The sequence below is a fragment of the Aquarana catesbeiana genome, linkage group LG13 (assembly GCF_042186555.1).
Source record: "Aquarana catesbeiana isolate 2022-GZ linkage group LG13, ASM4218655v1, whole genome shotgun sequence".
NCBI lineage: Eukaryota > Metazoa > Chordata > Amphibia > Anura > Ranidae > Aquarana > Aquarana catesbeiana.
In genome coordinates this window covers 178,201,582-178,219,473 of record NC_133336.1, presented here as the reverse complement: position 1 = coordinate 178,219,473, position 17,892 = coordinate 178,201,582, and positions in this window count along the sequence as shown.

The window sequence follows — 17,892 nt, the reverse complement described above, 5'->3', positions numbered from 1 at the left end:
CATCTTACCTGTCCAGTGGTCTGCCAATAGTGTAACTAAGGAGGGGCTGTTCCAAGAAATACCCATTATTTAGGCATTCATCTCTCAATGAAGTGAAGAGGGTTACCTGTCCAAGATTTCCACACACCCCCTATAATGTTAGAAATGGCCCATGAGAGGGGGGGAGGGGGAATATGATAGGTGTACCTTATTCTTTGGTGTAGTTAAATTCCCCTTAATAAATGCTATCTGGAGGTTGCCCCATAATATTTGTGTCTAATCTTCTTGCCATGTTTCAGAGTAAAAATAGTAATGTTTATTGTTTTTTCCTCAACAGTTTCCTTCCACGCCACAGGAATGGCAGACTGTGGCCTCCCACTTTGCCGAGCGGTGGGACTTTCCTAACTGCGGAGGGGCAATTGATGGGAAACACGTCCACATCGTCCCACCACCCAACTCGGGGTCGTACTATTATAATTACAAGGGGTTTAATAGTATAGTGATGTTGGCGGTGGTGTCGGCTAATTACGACTTCTTGTATGTGGACGTGGGGAAGAATGGCCGGATGTCCCATGGTGGAGTCATCGCCCAGACGGAGTTTTACAGGCGTCTCCAGAATGGCAGCTTGGACTTGCCAGCTCCAGAGGACAATGTGGAAGGACTCCCATTTGTGTTCGTTGCTGATGAAGCATTTGCGCTGGGGGACCACCTGATGCGGCCATTCCCAATGAGGACCCTCACCCCGGAACAGAGGTTTTTTAATTACCGGCTGGTCAGAGCCCGAAGAGTGGTGGAGAACACATTTGGAATCCTGGCCAGCCGGTTCCGCCTATTTCTGACACCTATCCATATGGCGGAGTATAAACTGAACCATATAATACTTGCGTGTTGTGTTCTCCATAACTTTTTAAGGAAACATTCGGCCAACTATGCTGGCTCAGTTGGGCCTGAGGCCGTAATCCTACATCAAACCACACTGACGGTGCTTGAAAGTGGCCATCCTGGCTTGCCCTCCCTGAGTGCCCGTGATGTCCGGTTACGCTACCAGGAGTTCTTTGCGGGTAGGGGGGCTATCAATATGCCAGCAAATCTGTGAAGCCTTTTTATAATAAAAAAAAAAAAAGAAATTCTTGGTGGACATTTACTGCTTGTGTTTGTTTTAGCTGACCCTGACAGAAATGTGTTGAGTCCAGAAAATGTCGTGATTGTGTAACCTTATTATACAAAGCACTCTTGGCTGTTATTTCCTAAATGCAAAAACACATTTCACTACAAGTGCACTTGCAACTGCACGGAACCTGCACTTGTAGTGCAAAGAGGATTTGCCCTTAGGAAATAACCCACATTTTCTCAGAAAACAACAATTACATCACCCCAAAAGTGTTGTATTGTAGTGTTGACACAATAATCCACACATTCTTGAGTAAGCAACTTTTTTATACCTGCACAATCACATGTGCATTTACCAAAGGTTTTTAAAACAAACCAACATGTTTGTTGTATAACAATTTTTGCAGTAGCATTATCAAAAATTGAAATGTCCATTTCAGATAGAACAGGCCTGGTTAAAACCAACAAGAAAGACAAAAAACTTGAACTTACAAAGTTCACATTAGGTAAAACCTGAAGGCTATATCAGACATCAGTATTTAGGAACTGGGTTTGATATAGCGTTCAGATGGGGGAAATCACCCCTGGAAAAGCCAAATTTGGAAGATGCACACTAATTTACGAATGTCAATATGTGCTATCTGCCATCAGGGGGGGATCAAGGGACGTGTTTTGGGGGAGCAAGCTCTTCCTCAACGCGACTTTATAATTGAGGAAGGGGTTGCACCCCCAAAACGCGTCCATTGATCTCCCGTGATGGCAGATAGCACATGTTGGCACACTGTGTGCATCCTCCAAATTTGGCTTTTCAAAACATTGCAAAAAAATTTAAAAGATTGGACCACGATCCAAAAAGTGATTTTGTGGGGTTTTAAATTCGCCCCAAAACATCAATGATGTTATTATTTTTTTTAATAACATCATTGATCATTGATTTTTTGCTGGATGTTTTGCAGTTCGGCATTACACCCCATGATCTCCCCGATCAGGATCTGGGCACTTTCTGATGTGAAACGTTGTCTATCCCTCAAATCACGATCACCTAAAAAGAGAGAAAGAAAAAAAAAACAGGTCTCAAAAATCTGCCACCATCCATCTCTTTTACCTGAGCCTGTGGTCGCAGACACTCACCTGTTGTGGTGCCAATCTCCACCACATCTGCTTCTTCCTCCTGCTCAGCTTGGGTTTGGGGTATTTCACCTTCTTCCAGAGGTGGGGGGTCTCTGGTCTCCTCGGATGAGGGGTATCCTCCGAGTCTTTTCTCCCCTATGTAAAACAAAAATGGTATAATTAGCACACAGATATTTGATGGCAGAACTAGAAATAGGAAACATTGCTTGGAAGTGGGGTACAATTGTCTATTTTAGCAGAGTTCCAAGCTGTATTTTTTTTATTGCCCTTTGTCAAGCTGCAATACTTTACCTGTTTAGTACAAGCTTCACAGATGGAGACCCCCCTATAGTATACACTGGAGCACCTGTGTGGCCCCCTAATAAAAATGGTGTTCTTGTGTCCCCCACTAGTGCTCCAGTGTCCAGATGTGAAAACAGCTGCTCAGTGTCCTCTCCTTACACACAATCTAGTTGGCATTTCATTCTAGTAACAAACCCATCTACACAAACAAATATTTGGCATCCAAGTAGGCCCAAAATGTGGGAAAATGCATATGGCCTAAACAATGGTGTTTTAGAGGCCGAAAGAAAAATGTTTGATACGAACGAATAATGGGCCCATGAACATTAAAGTTGCCCTTTTAAACGTTACAATTAATAAAAGCATATGTAGCAGCACGAACGCAATAAAGACAGAAAGAATAGGAACACAGCACAACTACTTACTTTTTTGCAGCACTCTCCGGATCTTTCGGTACTGCTCTGGCTCTCTTAACTTCAGGTCCGACCACCGCTTCCTGAGCTGATCTTTCGATCTTTGTACCCCGAAATTCCTGTGAAGGCTTATGATCACTTTCGCCATGATCTTGGCCTTTCTGATGTTGGGGTTGGGGTAAGGCCCATACTTCCCGTCATAGTCGGACTTCCTCATGATGTCGACCATCTCCAACATCTCCCCAAAGGACATATTTGTGGCCTTAAAACGTCTCCTTCTGGATCGGGACGTGTCCGGATACGGGCTTTCCTCCTCCTCCTCCTCGTTGCTATAATTAGCACACACCTGCTCTAACTCCGCCATCATGCTCTTCACCCACTGCGCCGAACGAAAAGGGAATAGACTAGAAAGAATGTCAGGGGCGGGCGGAGTTACACGCATGCGCAGTGTGTATAAAGCGTAACACGCGTGCGTATTACGTACGATCTGTGAGCGGAGGAAGGAGCATTGGACGCGCCGATCGTAAGAACGAAGGTAAGAGACAAACTTGTGCCTATACTGCTTCTACATTGAAGCCTATATTGTAACAAGATTAGGAGAGTTTTGTCTGACATTAGGCTTTGTCTTGTGTTGTGTCTTGCAATGAACATGGATATCTTAGTGAAAGACAATGACTTCATGTCAGTATTCATAGATATGTTAAGGGAGCTGCCCTGTCTGTGGGAGATTAAACACCCCCATTTCAAGAACCAAGCAAAGAGGAAGGCAGCACTGGTGCAATTGTGTGAAATTGTGAAGCAGGTGATCCCCACGGCAGACATCACCTATTTAAAGGTCTTCATTGGTGGCCTGAGGAGTACATATCTAAGGGAGCGCAAGAAAGTCCTGGATTCACAGAGATCCGGAGCAGCAGATGACATCTATGTCCCCAGGATGTTGTACTACGACAGGCTGCATTTTCTGGCAGGCCAGACTGAACCCAGGCCATCCCTCTCCAGGCTTCCTTCCACGCTTCCTTCCCCCCCGGCTGAGGCTTCTGACGCCCAACCTGGGCCTTCCAGGCCACATGTGGAGGAGCCCAGATTGAGCCAGGTATAGCATTCCTCTAAATATTTCTGCTTGTCCAATCAGTGATGTTAACTAGATGTTAGTTTGGAGTACTAATTTAGGATTGTGATTGATGAAGCAAAAACTAAAACCATGTCCCTTTTTCATACACAGGGAAGTCTCAGCCAGGAGGTGGCCGGGCCGAGCCGGCTGGCTGATCTGCAGGCCCCTCCACCCCCCCTGAAAAGAGAAAGTGGCAGTAGGAGGAGTGCCCTAGAGGAGGCTACCGGAGGACTCTTTTGGAGGGCTACAGAGGTCCTGGGAGCACGACAGACCATGGAGGAGGACATTGCTGCCGTCATTGCATATAAAATGCAAAGGATGGAGGAGGGCCAACAAATCTTGTGTGAGGCGCTCATATTGGAGGCTCTTAACAAAGGTATGAGGGGCCAAATGACAGCTCAGACACACCTTTGCGATGGTCCTCCTCCTCCTCCTGCAGGTCCTCCTCCTCCTCCTCCCTCTCCTCCAGGTCCCCCCAGTCCTCCTCCAGGTCCTACTCCTCCTCCTGCCACATCTCCAACTGCACAGCCACAGCCCGGAATGAAGCATGAAAGGAAGACCAGAAAGTGAGGACCCTGGATCCAGTCTGGTCGGCCCAAAAATGCAGCCTCTTGTGGTACCACAGCCTGGGGACACAGATGTCATCTGCTGCTATCCGGATCCCTGCGAATTCTGGACCAGACTGCCCTCCCTTACATATGGACTCCTCAGGCCACCAATTTTGATGTTGAAGAATTGATGTCTGCCGTGGGGGTCCCAGGCTTCGCTAATTTCTCCTGTTGATCCAGTGTTGCCTTCCTCTTTGTTTGGTTCTGAGCCCTTAATAAAGGATTTTTGTTTTGAATTATACTCTCCTATGTGTTTTACTTCAAAAAGGACAGTTTGTTTGTGAGGATTCAGGTACATTTCAAATATACAATGTGAAATGAACAAGGGACACCAACAACAAACAATCTCCTGGAGATTAAATAATAAAATATATCAATGGTGTTGGGGTAACTTGACACACAAAACACACACAAAAATATTCTGGAGTAAAAATAAAAATAACATTGAACAAAGATCAGCCTTGGAAAAAATCCAAACATTAAATAAAAAAAAGGCTTAAAATCCCCAAAAAAAAAAATAAAAAAAAAAACATTCTGTCAGATGTGACAACTAATAACAATATATTCAGGGAATCCCAATAAAAAAACCAAAATAAAACTTTGTGAGAAGTGTGTGTGAATATGAGCAGCAAAACTACTTAATTCTTGTCACATTATAAAGAAGAAGAGCGTGCGCTGTATTAAACCATTTTTAACATTGCAGTGTGACGAAAGTGCTGTATCCATTGCGAACGCTAAGTTTACCAGAAAGAGCTGTTCCGTCTTGGAATTTCTTCTGAGCATGCGTGGCACTTTGTGCGTCGGAACAGGCCACACACGGTCGGAATTGACGCGATCGGATTTTGTTGTTGGAAAATTTTATCTCCTGCTCTCCAACTTTGTGTGTCGGAAAATCCGATGGAAAATGTCCGATGGAGCCCACACATGGTCGGAATTTCCGACAACACGCTCCGATCGGACATTTTCCATCGGAAAATCCGACCGTGTGTACGGGGCATTAGAATGATGTTGTTAATCTGTATATTTAAAAGCTATAGTGCTTAAATGTGAGTCGGAGTCGGCTTGTGTGTGTGTTCTTATAGACAATTACAATGCAATACTAACCCTGGCTTTAAGATGTGAAGCACGATGTATGTGACAATATAATAACAACCAGGGTGAGTATAGAATGATTAATAAAAAGGTGAAAGAAAATAGAAATGAAATGGAAGCACTTCTAACAAAGAAAAAAGTAGCCACCAAAAACAAATACAGTGACCATGAGAACATGTGTTATAGTTGGTCTATTTGTGTAAAAACATATGCATATTACTGCACTGTCTATATAAAGCTACAAATTGAGTGTGAAGGGATGACATTGAATCGATCCACTTTTATGTGGGGCCTCTACCAAGTACACATTTGAATATCAGCAGGTGTCAATAAACCCCAATTAAAGGAAAGAAAAAACAGTTGCCATCTATTGTTGCCATTGAGCACAAAATATAGCAGACGTTAATTGCTGATAATGACATAAAAGTGAAATACAAGATACAGGGATGAAACAGCATTAGTAGACTGTCATGAACAAGCGCTTTAAACAAGATGTTAATCCGATCTGAAAAAGGAGAAATATAAACGTAAAAATAAGAATAAAAGTAAAAGGAATTCATTTATAATAATAATGACAAAAAATAAAATGAGAAATGAAAAGTGGATTTAAGACTATAATAAAAAAGTAAATAGAAATCACATACTGATGTGGTTGATTAATAATAACAGCATTAAAAATATGTTATGCACAAGAACTTAAGCTGCGCTTATCAGGACAGTAAATGCATTTGGGGCATCGGTAAATGTACTCAAGGAAAAGACATAACAGGACTGTTATGCTAAAACCTATTGGATAACATAATGATAATAATATGCTCGAAATGCCTGTCCTGACCTAAATGTTGTCATATGCAGGATCGTTAGATAAGATTGGGAGGTATCGAGTGACTATATTTCTTATTTTATTGAACTCTGCACTGAAAGGTGTTGAGAAGACCGAGATGTTTTTGAGGAAGGACCGTGATGATTGTTTGTCCTGTAAAAGTGACTGTCTGGAGACAGCACTGGCCTTAGTAAATGCTTTACTGACTTGGGTATCTCCATATCCTCGGTCTTTAAAATGCTGGGCCATGTTGTTCGCTTCCATTTGGAAGCTCTCAGATGTGCTGCATAGGCGTTTTAACCTTAAGAATTGGCCATAGGGTACACTTGGAATGGTGTGATTAGGGTGTGCAGAATCTGCTCTAAGAAGGGTGTTGCCCGCTGTGGGTTTTCTATGCAGGGTAGTATGAATAGAACTCCCTACTCCTGTAAGTTTGACGTCTAAAAATTCTATACTGCGTGATCGTAAGGTGCCCGTAAAGTTCAAATTGAGGTCGTTGTTGTTAAGATATGTGAGCCAAGTATCAAGGTCCGCGTTTTCATCTGATGTGATGAATAACAGGTCATCAATAAAGTGTCCAAACAGCAGGGGCTATCATGTCCAAAGATGCGGGACCCCTCCCACCAACCCATGAAGATGTTGGCAAGTGAGGGCGAAAATTTCGCCCCCATGGAGGCCCCGCATCTCTGGAGATATTAGCCCCCGTCAAACATGAAAAAATTGTGGGTAAGTAAGTACTCAAGGGCTTGCAAAATGAAATCCTGCATAATTAGTGAAAACTTCCCTGATTTCTTGAGAGCCCAGGCAACCGCCTTGAGACCCAAGTGGTGTGGGATACTAGAATATAAACTAGTGACATCACAACTGATCCACCTATAGTTATTCTTCCATTGAAAATCATGAAGTTTGTTAAGTAACTGTTTTGTGTCTCTCAAGTAACCAGGTAGGCTGGTTGCCAGAGGTTGTAATTGGGAGTCCACCCACTCACCCAAGCGTTCATTCAATGAACCTATGCTGGCAACTATAGGTCGGCCTGTAAGAGGGTGAAGTCCCTTATGAACCTTGGGCAAGTGGTGGAATATTGGCATGACAGGGTGTTCTGGGATAAAGAGATCCTTATCGTTATGAAAGAAGATACCCACTGATAATGCTCTATCAAGAAGAGCAGAAAGTTTATTTTTGAATGATGATGTAGGATTTGATGACAGTGGTTGATATGTATGTATATCAGATAGTTGACGTAATGCCTCCTGTTTGTAAGTCTCAATATCTAAAACAACCACAACACCGCCCTTGTCAGCATTCCTAATTACAATGTTAACATCTGATGTTAATGTGTGACAACCTTGTGAAGACTTACAGAAAACGTTTGACCTCTGTCTTTGCCAACAAAGGATGTATAACAAAGTATTGAGATGAACTTTTGATATTGACCAAATACTTATTTTCCACCATAATTTGCAAATAAATTCTTTCAAAAATCAGACAATGCGATTGTCTGGGTTTGTTTCCACATTTTGTCTCTCATAGTTGAGGTATACCTATGATGACAATTTCAGGCCTCTCTCATCTTTTTAAGTGGGAGAACTTGCACAATTGGTGGCTGACTAAATACTTTTCTGCCCCACTGCATATTACAATGTAATAATAGAACTAATGCGCTTCAATCATCCTGACACCATAACAATCATGGTGCCGGGATGATTGAATAGCTAACACCAGGTGTTTGGAGTATCTTTATCTGCTGATTGTTAACTTTTCTAGATTACACATATTTCTATTGTTGTGTAGGATCTGGGCCTGCTGTCCCTCCATTCCTCTCTCACTCTCCCTCCATCCCTCGTTCATCTCAGACGCTAACCACATCACCTTAGAGCCACGCCCACTATTTCGCTGAAACCATGACCATTTTCACAAAGTGGGAGGGGTCAAAAAGGAAGGGCGGGGTCTGGGAGAGGCCATCCTAAAACTTCACCAGCCACCACTGCAGCACACAATGAGCAACATGAAGCCAGGGCAGAAGAAGTCACCATGGAAAAGCGGAATGGTGAAAATGACAACATAGAGAAATAGGAAGAAGGAGCCACCCTGGAGGGGCATGGAGCTCTCAGGATAATGGCTCCATGCACCTCTAGGTGCAGGAGAGAAGAGGTGGAGGAGGTATCTGATCCTTGAAGGTAAAAAGTTGAAAGAACCCTTAAATAGTCCAAACAAGAAACCTAACATTCCCTTTTATCCTATTCCTGCAAGAGCTGTCATCAATCCTTTACAAGAAGCAAATTTAGACTTCTAGACATAAAGGAACCACACAACTGTCATTTGCACTGTATATACAAGATCTTTTCCCCCAAAAAACTTTTATATTGGGTGAGAGTCACTCCCTGGCTTTGTATATCACCAGTGGGGGATCTCCCTGAAATCATTCCTGGTGTTATTCCTGTCCACCTAGCAGACATTTATGGTCCTCACACTTTTCCTCTTGTGTTTTCCTAAAATAAATGAAAAATCAGGAAGAGTGGGGAACGCTTTTAATGGCCACAAAAGGTGTGCAGACCACCAAAGAAACAGAAAGACCTTGTCAGGTGGTTTAATTCATCGGTATCCACCCAAAACTGTAATAATGCTTTTGGGTGAAGTAAGCTTTACAGCTGCTTTTTCATGGCAGTTCTGTTTTTTTATTTACATTCTTTCTTCGAAATTTTGACTAAATTCTTTTTAGCATGTGATCTATTACAACCACAAAACCTCAAAGAATGGGCTTATAGCTAGCAGGATGTCAGATGTGTTTGTGGTCTATATTTAGATTTCATTTAGAATACACTGTCACCCTGGACTTTCAGAAGAGTGAAAAGAATGGCGTGAGGTAGCAATGTATCTTCACACCTAAACAGTTTTTCCATATAGCTTGATGAAACCACAAGAGATGTGTTTGATACTAAATAGTTATGTTGCATTGACAAGTTTAATAGCACCAGATCAGATTTAATTGCCAAAATTGGGTTAGATCTAGGACAGTGATGGCGAACCTATGGCATTCGTGCCACAGCTGGCACGCAGAGCCCTCTCTGTGAGCATGCAGAAGCTCCGGGCACACAAAGGCTCCTCGCACTTCTCTAGGAGGACAAAGCGCCCAGTGTCCTCGCATTGTCCCGGTACCGCCTACCTACTCCAGATTACACACAGCACTTTGACTCAGTAGACAACTCTTTGGAGAAAGAGCTGTGGGACTGACTCACAGACTGGCAGGAAGGGTGGCCAATCACCTCCCTTGGCCTGGGAATGGACAGCCAATTTATTGGCACGGGAGGAGAAGTGGGCATTTGTTTGCCTGGGGGTTGCCTGTGTGCAGCCCCTTCGGTCCATTGGTCAGAAAGCCCAGAGATGAGGCCAGAGCGGCCGGTGATGAGCCGCGCCACGTGACCATGTTCTGTGCTATGGTGATAGCAGGAGAGGTGTGTATGGGCAGAGGGAGCAAGACGAGCTACATGAGTGTCACTGCACCACTGCCGTACCACAGCAGAGGGGGTCAGGGGGTGGTGAGTTGCAGAGGGGGGACCAGATGTGTGATGGAGAGGAAAGTGTGCCATGAGCTGCATGGAGGGGTGTGATTCATTGTGAGGAGATGTGCTATGAGTTACATGGTGATGTATAATGTGCTGTAGCTCACTGATCCAGCTAGTAAGTCTGTGGTTGTTCAGAAGAACTGTGGATTGTGGTGGGCAATCTGACATTAACTGATGCTGGGGGGATTGATCAACTGCTACTGACATCACCAGTGACATTAATACAGTGATCAGTGATAACACTATACACTGCCACTGTACAAATTACACTGGCTGGGAAGGGGTTAACATTTGGGGCATTCAAGGGGGTAACTATGTGCTTAACAATGTTTACTGTATGCTGTTTTTACTAACCAACGTGCTGGTTTTTACTAGACAAAAAAATGGCACATCGCTGCTGTCTGTAGAGAGCCCTGTGTCTTTTACCAACACAGGGCTTTCTTCTGCCATTAGCGGGTCCCGGTCATAAATTATTGGCTGGGACCTGCTGATCGGCTTGTGCTGCAGCGAATGACAGCTCGGGTATGAAGGTGCGCATGAGCGAGCGGACCCTGAAGAAACGGGTACATTACTGTGCTGGTACGAGCCGCCCCACCATAGTATATGTACTGCGGCAGGTCTGCAAGTGGTTAAAACAGCTTTTACATACAGGTAAACCTTATCATTCCATAGCTCCAAACTGTCCCCTGGATTGTCCTCTGTCCCTCTTAAATTCAAATATAAATCACCTAGTGCAAAAACTACAGTTTATATAGAGTTAAAAACAAAAAAATTTTAAAAGTGTAGCGCTATAAGCTCAGTAAATATATATAGTGAATAAATATGTCAAAACCATATAAGGAATTAATAGCCTTATGTAGGTAATCAAAGAAACTACTCTGTGGAACTTGAAGGCTGATACACAGACCAGATGTGGAAGCCGTGCTGATATTCCTTCCTACCGTGTGGTGATGACATCTGACCAGACATACTATCCAGACCTGTTGGTCATCAAGCTTTTTTGACCTGTTTGGCGTATGCCATTTCAGGCCATTAAACTCTGGTAAGCCTCCACAATTTCTGGTGATGGTCCCGGCACTGATTTCAATCTTCTGTGCACCTTTGGTCTCTCCACGGTCCACTTACCTGCCAGATTGGGTTTAACAATCCCCCTGTGCGTTTGGGAGGCATTCGTCCATCATTGCCTATGCACTACTACCATAGACTTTTGGCTTTTTTTCACAAATATTTCACATATTTGATATGGACTATTATATATATTTTTTGGTGATATTCACTTATTGTTTGAGGTATTGAATGCATATAAGTGTTATTGCTTCTTTCATATCAGTCACTGTCACATTTGCTTATTTGGTGCACTACGGTTCCACCGAGTAGTTTCTTTGATTACCTACATAAGGCTATTAATTCCTTATATGGTTTTGACATATTTATTCACTATATATATTTACTGAGCTTACAGCGCTACACTTTTAAAATGTTTTTGTTTATATCATTACCCTGAGTCTATGGGTGTGTTGGCTGCTGCTCTAGTGCTCTCCCTGCTTTCAGCGCAGCGCTGTACTTACCCCCTTTCAACAGCTTTTTAATACTATATAGAGTTAAAAGAAGTTGTACTCACTTTTGTTGCCAGCGGTTTAGATATTAATGGCTGTGTGTTGAGTGTTGAGTTATTTTGAGGGGACAGCAAATTTACACTGTTATACAAGCTGTACACTCACTACTTTACATTGTAGCAAAGTGTCATTTCTTCAGTGTTGTCACATGAAAAGATATCATAAAATATTTACGAAAATGTGAGGGATGTACTCACTTATGTGAGATACTGTACGTACAGGATCCTCTGTGGTGCAGTACAGCCGTCCTCCTATTTGAATCTCTGCTGGTTATCTTCTCAGGCTCCACATTGCCCATGAAAATAAAGCCAAGGAATCCACATAGCGTAAAACCGTATATACAGATTTTTATTAAAATAGTAAAAGGTACTCACAAGTATAAAAGAATCAGTGCCAATAACAATGAAAACGCCATTCCCAGAATTATGACGGGCCACTCCCAGACTCCAGAGTGCAATGATGACGTCACGAATGTCGGCTCCACCCTATGCATTTTGTCACATATGACATCTTCTGGGGCATTAATCAATTGTATATTCAGATGCATGCATATCTAGATATCATTTTGCATCATTTTGACTATGTTTTATGTTTGTTTTTGCCCTGATAAAGAGGGAGCTTTGTCGCCCTCAAAATGTGTTGGACAATTTTATATGACTAATTTACCAACAATTTAAATTCTCTTTGATTCTTTCATCCGTTTGGTGTTTGGAACTCCTTTCTGTATTTCTTTGTTTTTTTTTTTTTTGTTTGTTTTTTTAACAATCAAAGGTGCTTTATTGTTGTTAAAACGGGCAAGACAAAGCATACAGATTGACTTAGAACAAAACAATACAAAATGCTTGGATTTCATACAGGAAGCAGGAAAAGAACACAACCGTAGTTTGTCAGTGCAGTTCATTACATACTAGTCAGTAATCGCAAACAGCAGCAGGTTTAATAGGAGACAGAAGACTCATAGATAGTACATAACCCCCCTCCCTCCAAAAGCTTCTACGTATTGGTCCATGGGGCCCACACTTTGTCATATTTCCATTGACAACCCCTGTTTATATAAGTTAATCTGTACATGGACAGGGCAGTGTCTATCAAGGCTTTCCAGGAGGAAAGAGAAGGGGGGGGAGGGAGATCCATTTCAGGAGATTCCCCTTTTTAGCATAAAACAGGAGACAGGATAATAACAGTTTTTTTAAATTATGGAAATGCTGCACATCATCATGAACCCCCAATAGCGCCAATTCAAGTGTTACCCGGGAGGGACAACTGCAGCCGAAGATTTATTTCGCTGAAGACCTCTGACCAACACAATGTTATAATCGGGAATTCCCAGAACATATGGAAGAACGTCCCCACTTGTGTCCTGCACTTGGGGCATAAGGGATCCAGGTCTGGGAAAATACGATACAGTTTCTGGGGAGTGTAGTGGATTCTGTGCAGGAATTTTACCTGAATAAGCTTATCCCTAGAGGAGATGACCAACCTGGGATCCTGTTCTAGACAGTCATCCCAGTCCTCTCTGTCCAGTGATGGTATGTCACTCTGCCACACCCTCCACAGTCCGTCCATCTTAGGGGAGTCAGTGGCCAGAAGTGCAGCATATAAGGTTGATAAGGGCTTGTCTAAGTCTCCGGGGGATACAAGTTCCTCAATAGGGTCAGCCTGAAGGAGTGGCAGTTGGGAAAACTGTGCTCTAGCGGCATGTCACAGCTGTAGGTATTGAAACCGCATCCATTGGGGTAACTGAAATTTGTGAAGTAGGTCATTCATCGGAAGTAAGACACCGTGAGGCATAACATCTCCCAGGGTGAGTTCACCATGTTTGGCCCAGACCTGGGGATCCGGCAGGGTGCGGAACTGTGGTAGACTGGGATTACCCTAGAGTGAGTGGGCCAGAGACCACTGGTTGGGACGCACAAACCTCCATCTAGCAGCCACCCACACCCTCCAAGTAGCCCTCATTGGGCCAGGGACCTTCGTGTATGCCTTCGGGCCCCTATAGACAAAATTCTGTAAATCATCCAGGGAGCCCAAGCTAACTGCCTCCAAACAGGTGGCCGCATTTGACTTTGAGCCCATGAACCACCACTGGACTGTCACCAACATTGCAGCCCAGTAGTAGACCCTGAAATTTGGCAGAGCCAATCCTCCCAGGTGAACCGGAAGCCACGGGGTAGATTGTGCCAGTCGCGGGACGCCGCCTGGCCAGAGAAAGGACCCCACACATTGTTCGATCTCTCTAAACAATGAGACCGGGACCCATATCGGACAGTTTCGGAAGAAGTATTTCTTTGGTTTAAGCTAACATTATTATAGCTGATTTTGTTTTGTTTTTTTAAGCCCCTCATAACATATTTTTATTACCCGTTGATTTTGCCAGTCTATCTGTTAATTTTCTCTTTTCAATGAAATTACATAGCAGCATTGTTGGTATGAGGGCAAGGTAGTCATAGAGGGACATGTCGTTTTAAATGGACTTTAAAAAAAAAGACAAAACCTAACCCCTGCAACTGACACTTTTTCCAGACGACTTGGCCTGATACATAAAGTGAAAAATAAATAACAGATCTCCTGAGAAGATAATTGGGTAATATACCGGTAATTATGTGACAGCTGTATTAATGCTAAAACAGACTATACCAAAACATTTATTTTATTTTGCCCGTAGTTACACTTTAACCTGAGCCAACTTCTACTTCTAATCTTGCAACTGTAATTTACACTAATATTATATTATCTAAATAATTATTGTACTAACTTGCCAATACCGGTGTTGGTGTCATGTCCTTTTTTGGCACATGGAAGTGCACCACAACCTCTGCATGTACAGTAAATTTCCTGCAATATAATACAAAAACTTAGTTTGAGCCGATGTTTGCAGTAAAAAATGGCAAGCGCACCACTTCTGGACGCAATGGCATCCCTGGCTGACACATCCGGACTGCACAACAAGCATCTAACTCCACCTATCTTATGATTTTATTTCAAGCCTTTATGCTTTCCTGAAGTGTCACAAATAGCTTGCAGTGTAGCTATCTGGTTATCATCTTACTGTTGTGGTTGTCACCATATTCATTCCTGTTTTTTAGTTTGTTTTGGCACTAGAGTACCCTATAACAACCATTATCATTAGTCCTACACTAATGGAATTTATGAACTGAGTGCAATTAGCTTCAATTACCTTTTTTTTTAGTTTTAGTTTCCTTTTCATCTTTCACTTCTTGGTGTCTTGTAATGTACTTGCAGTAATGCATACTATCTAATTCAGTGTAATCTGTTCCAGCACCCTTTTCCCTTTTGTTCTTGTATATGACTCAGTGTGTGTATTTCATTGTACTTTTCACTTATAAAATCAATAAAATTATTGATTAAAAAAAAAAAAAAACCTGCACTAAATTGATTGCACTGATAATGACCGATCCATACATTTTATTTACCTAGGGTTAGCAGCAAGTGTCTTAAAAAAAAAAAAAAAAAAAGAAAAAGAAAATCCCTAACGTTGGTTCTGCCCTAAACACACTTGACTGGTGAATCCCTTTTGTACAAACTGCTTAAATCAACTGAAATGTACTTTTCAATCTTCATGATTCATGCCTTTATATCTACTTTTAATGCACATGCACGCAAAATACCTGAAAATCCTGCCAGTCTCCCAGGTCTCTGGCAACTTCCTGTTCTTTTCTGCCAATGTAATGGGTTTAGACCAGTGGTAGCATTGACAGACATGCCCACTTCAACTTTGCAGGAGCACGGTGAGTTTGCAGTCCCATAGTCAGCCAGTCACATCATTGGCTGGCATGTCCAAACTCCAGTCCCCCCTGTACTAGTTGACACCATCTCCCATATAGAGACTTGTTCTGATAAACTCAAAAGAAGGGACTGTTCCCATCCACCACAGGCTGCAGATACAGCAGTAAATAGAGATCATCTGACCACTTTATGAAGCTTTGAAAAAGTTTCAAACACCTTTATGTATAGGATAGGATGCTGGTTAAGGATTAACATACACTTTAATGCTGGGATTGGATTAAGCATGAGGTCTGCTTTATATACAGGGCTATTTTTAGCGGTTTTCTGGGGACAGTCGCCAGTTCTAGGAGGCAGTCCCTGGATGAAAAATGTGTCCCCCAGTTGTGCCTCCATTTTTAGAAATGAATCTCCGGCTGGGCTGACACATATCTAACCTTGGCAATCACAACTAGATCCACCATAGCCGCCACACTACATACTCTGCATGTTCTTCCTCTTGATACACATTTAAGGAATCCCTCTTTGTGGGTGTAGTTACCATTGGTGGTGGGATTTCATGGTTGTGGCTATAAGTGGGCATGGTCAATAGGATGTTCCTGGATTTTATTTTAAATATCTTGTCATATTAAGAGTTATCTGACTGCATTAACCCTATATCTTTAGGCAATGGCCCATGAGTGCCTTATAGTAGCCCTGACTGGAGGCTGATATCAGTATATGGACACAGCATTTGTAGGCAGGGCTATCCACATGGGGGCACAAAGTTCCATTCACGGGCACTGCTAACAGGCCCCATTTCTCTTCTCTCATGTTAGTGTGTGTCCCCACTCCCGAAGGGTGCCACTCCGTGTACCTTTACCAGCACATATACAGTCCCATGCCCACTTACCTCCCGGTTGAACCAATTAACCATGCCCCAGATAGGCCACAAGTAATAATGGAGGCAAGTCCAATGCATTTTGCAAAGCTTTATTTTCCAACTTCAGGGTGGACAATGATACCAGATGTACAACTTTAGTGCATCCAATTCCAGCAGATATACAACTTCAGAGCACAGTATGTTCCATACTTAGCTTCCCATCTGGCATTTGACTGCTTTCTGCACTTTTCCCAGTCTGGCATGCTGCTAGTCCTGTCCCCAATTTCAGTCCCATTCATGTTGTCAGGACTTTACCAGGTATTCCCCAGTAGGGGAACACCAGAAACCCAACGCTTTACATATTGGCAAGAAGGGCCCCACTAAAGCCCATGAGGGGCCAACTACAGAGCTGAGCTCCTAACTTTGTGCTCTCTCCACTAAATCTCCTTGCACCCTGTAACTCACTCACTATATATGGTATCTCACAAAAGTAAGTACACCCCTCATATTTTTGTAAATATTTTATTATATCTTTTCATGTGATAACACTGAAGAAATGACACTTTGCTACAATGTAAAGTAGAGAGTGTATAGCTTGTATAACAGTGTAAATTTGCTGTCCCCTCAAAATAACTCAACACACAGCCGTTAATGTCGAAACCACTGGCAACAAAAGTGAGTACACCCCTAAGTGAAAATATCCAAATTGGGCCAAATTAGCCTTTTTCCCTCCCCAGTGTTATGTGACTTATGCCCTGTACACGCGGTCGGATTTTCCGACGGAAAATGTGTGATAGGACCTTGTTGTCGGAAATTCCGACCGTGTGTAGGCTCCATCACACATTTTCCATCGGATTTTCCGACACACAAAGTTTGAGAGCAGGATATAAAATTTTCCGACAATAAAATCTGTTGTCGGAAATTCCGATCGTGTGTACACAAATCTGACGGACAAAGTGCCACGCATGCTCAGAATAAATAAAGAGATGAAAGCTATTGGCCACTGCCCTGTTTATAGTCCCGACGTACGTGTTTTACGTCACCGCGCTTAGAACGATCGGATTTTCCGACAACTTTGTGTGACCGTGTGTATGGAAGACAAGTTTGAGCCAACATCCGTCGGAAAAAATCCTAGGATTTTGTTGTCGGAATGTCCGAACAAAGTCCGACCGTGTGTACGGGGCATTAGTGTTACAAGGTCTCAGGTATGAATGGGGAGCAGGTGTGTTAAATTTGGTGTTATCGCTCTCACTCTCTTATACTGATCACTGGAAGTTCAACATGGCACCTCATGGCAAAGAACTCTCTGAGGATCTGAAAAAAAGAATTGTTGCTCTACATAAAGATGGCCCAGAAGATTTCCAAGACCCTGAAACTGAGCTGCAGCACAGTGGCAAAGACCATACAGGACAGGTTCCACTCAGAACAGGCCTCGTCATGGTCGACCAAAGAAGTTGAGTGCATGTGCTCACCGTTATGTCCAGAAGTTGTCTTTGGGAAATAGACATATGAGTGCTGCCAGCATTGCTGCAGAGGTTGAAGGGGCGGGGGGTCAGCC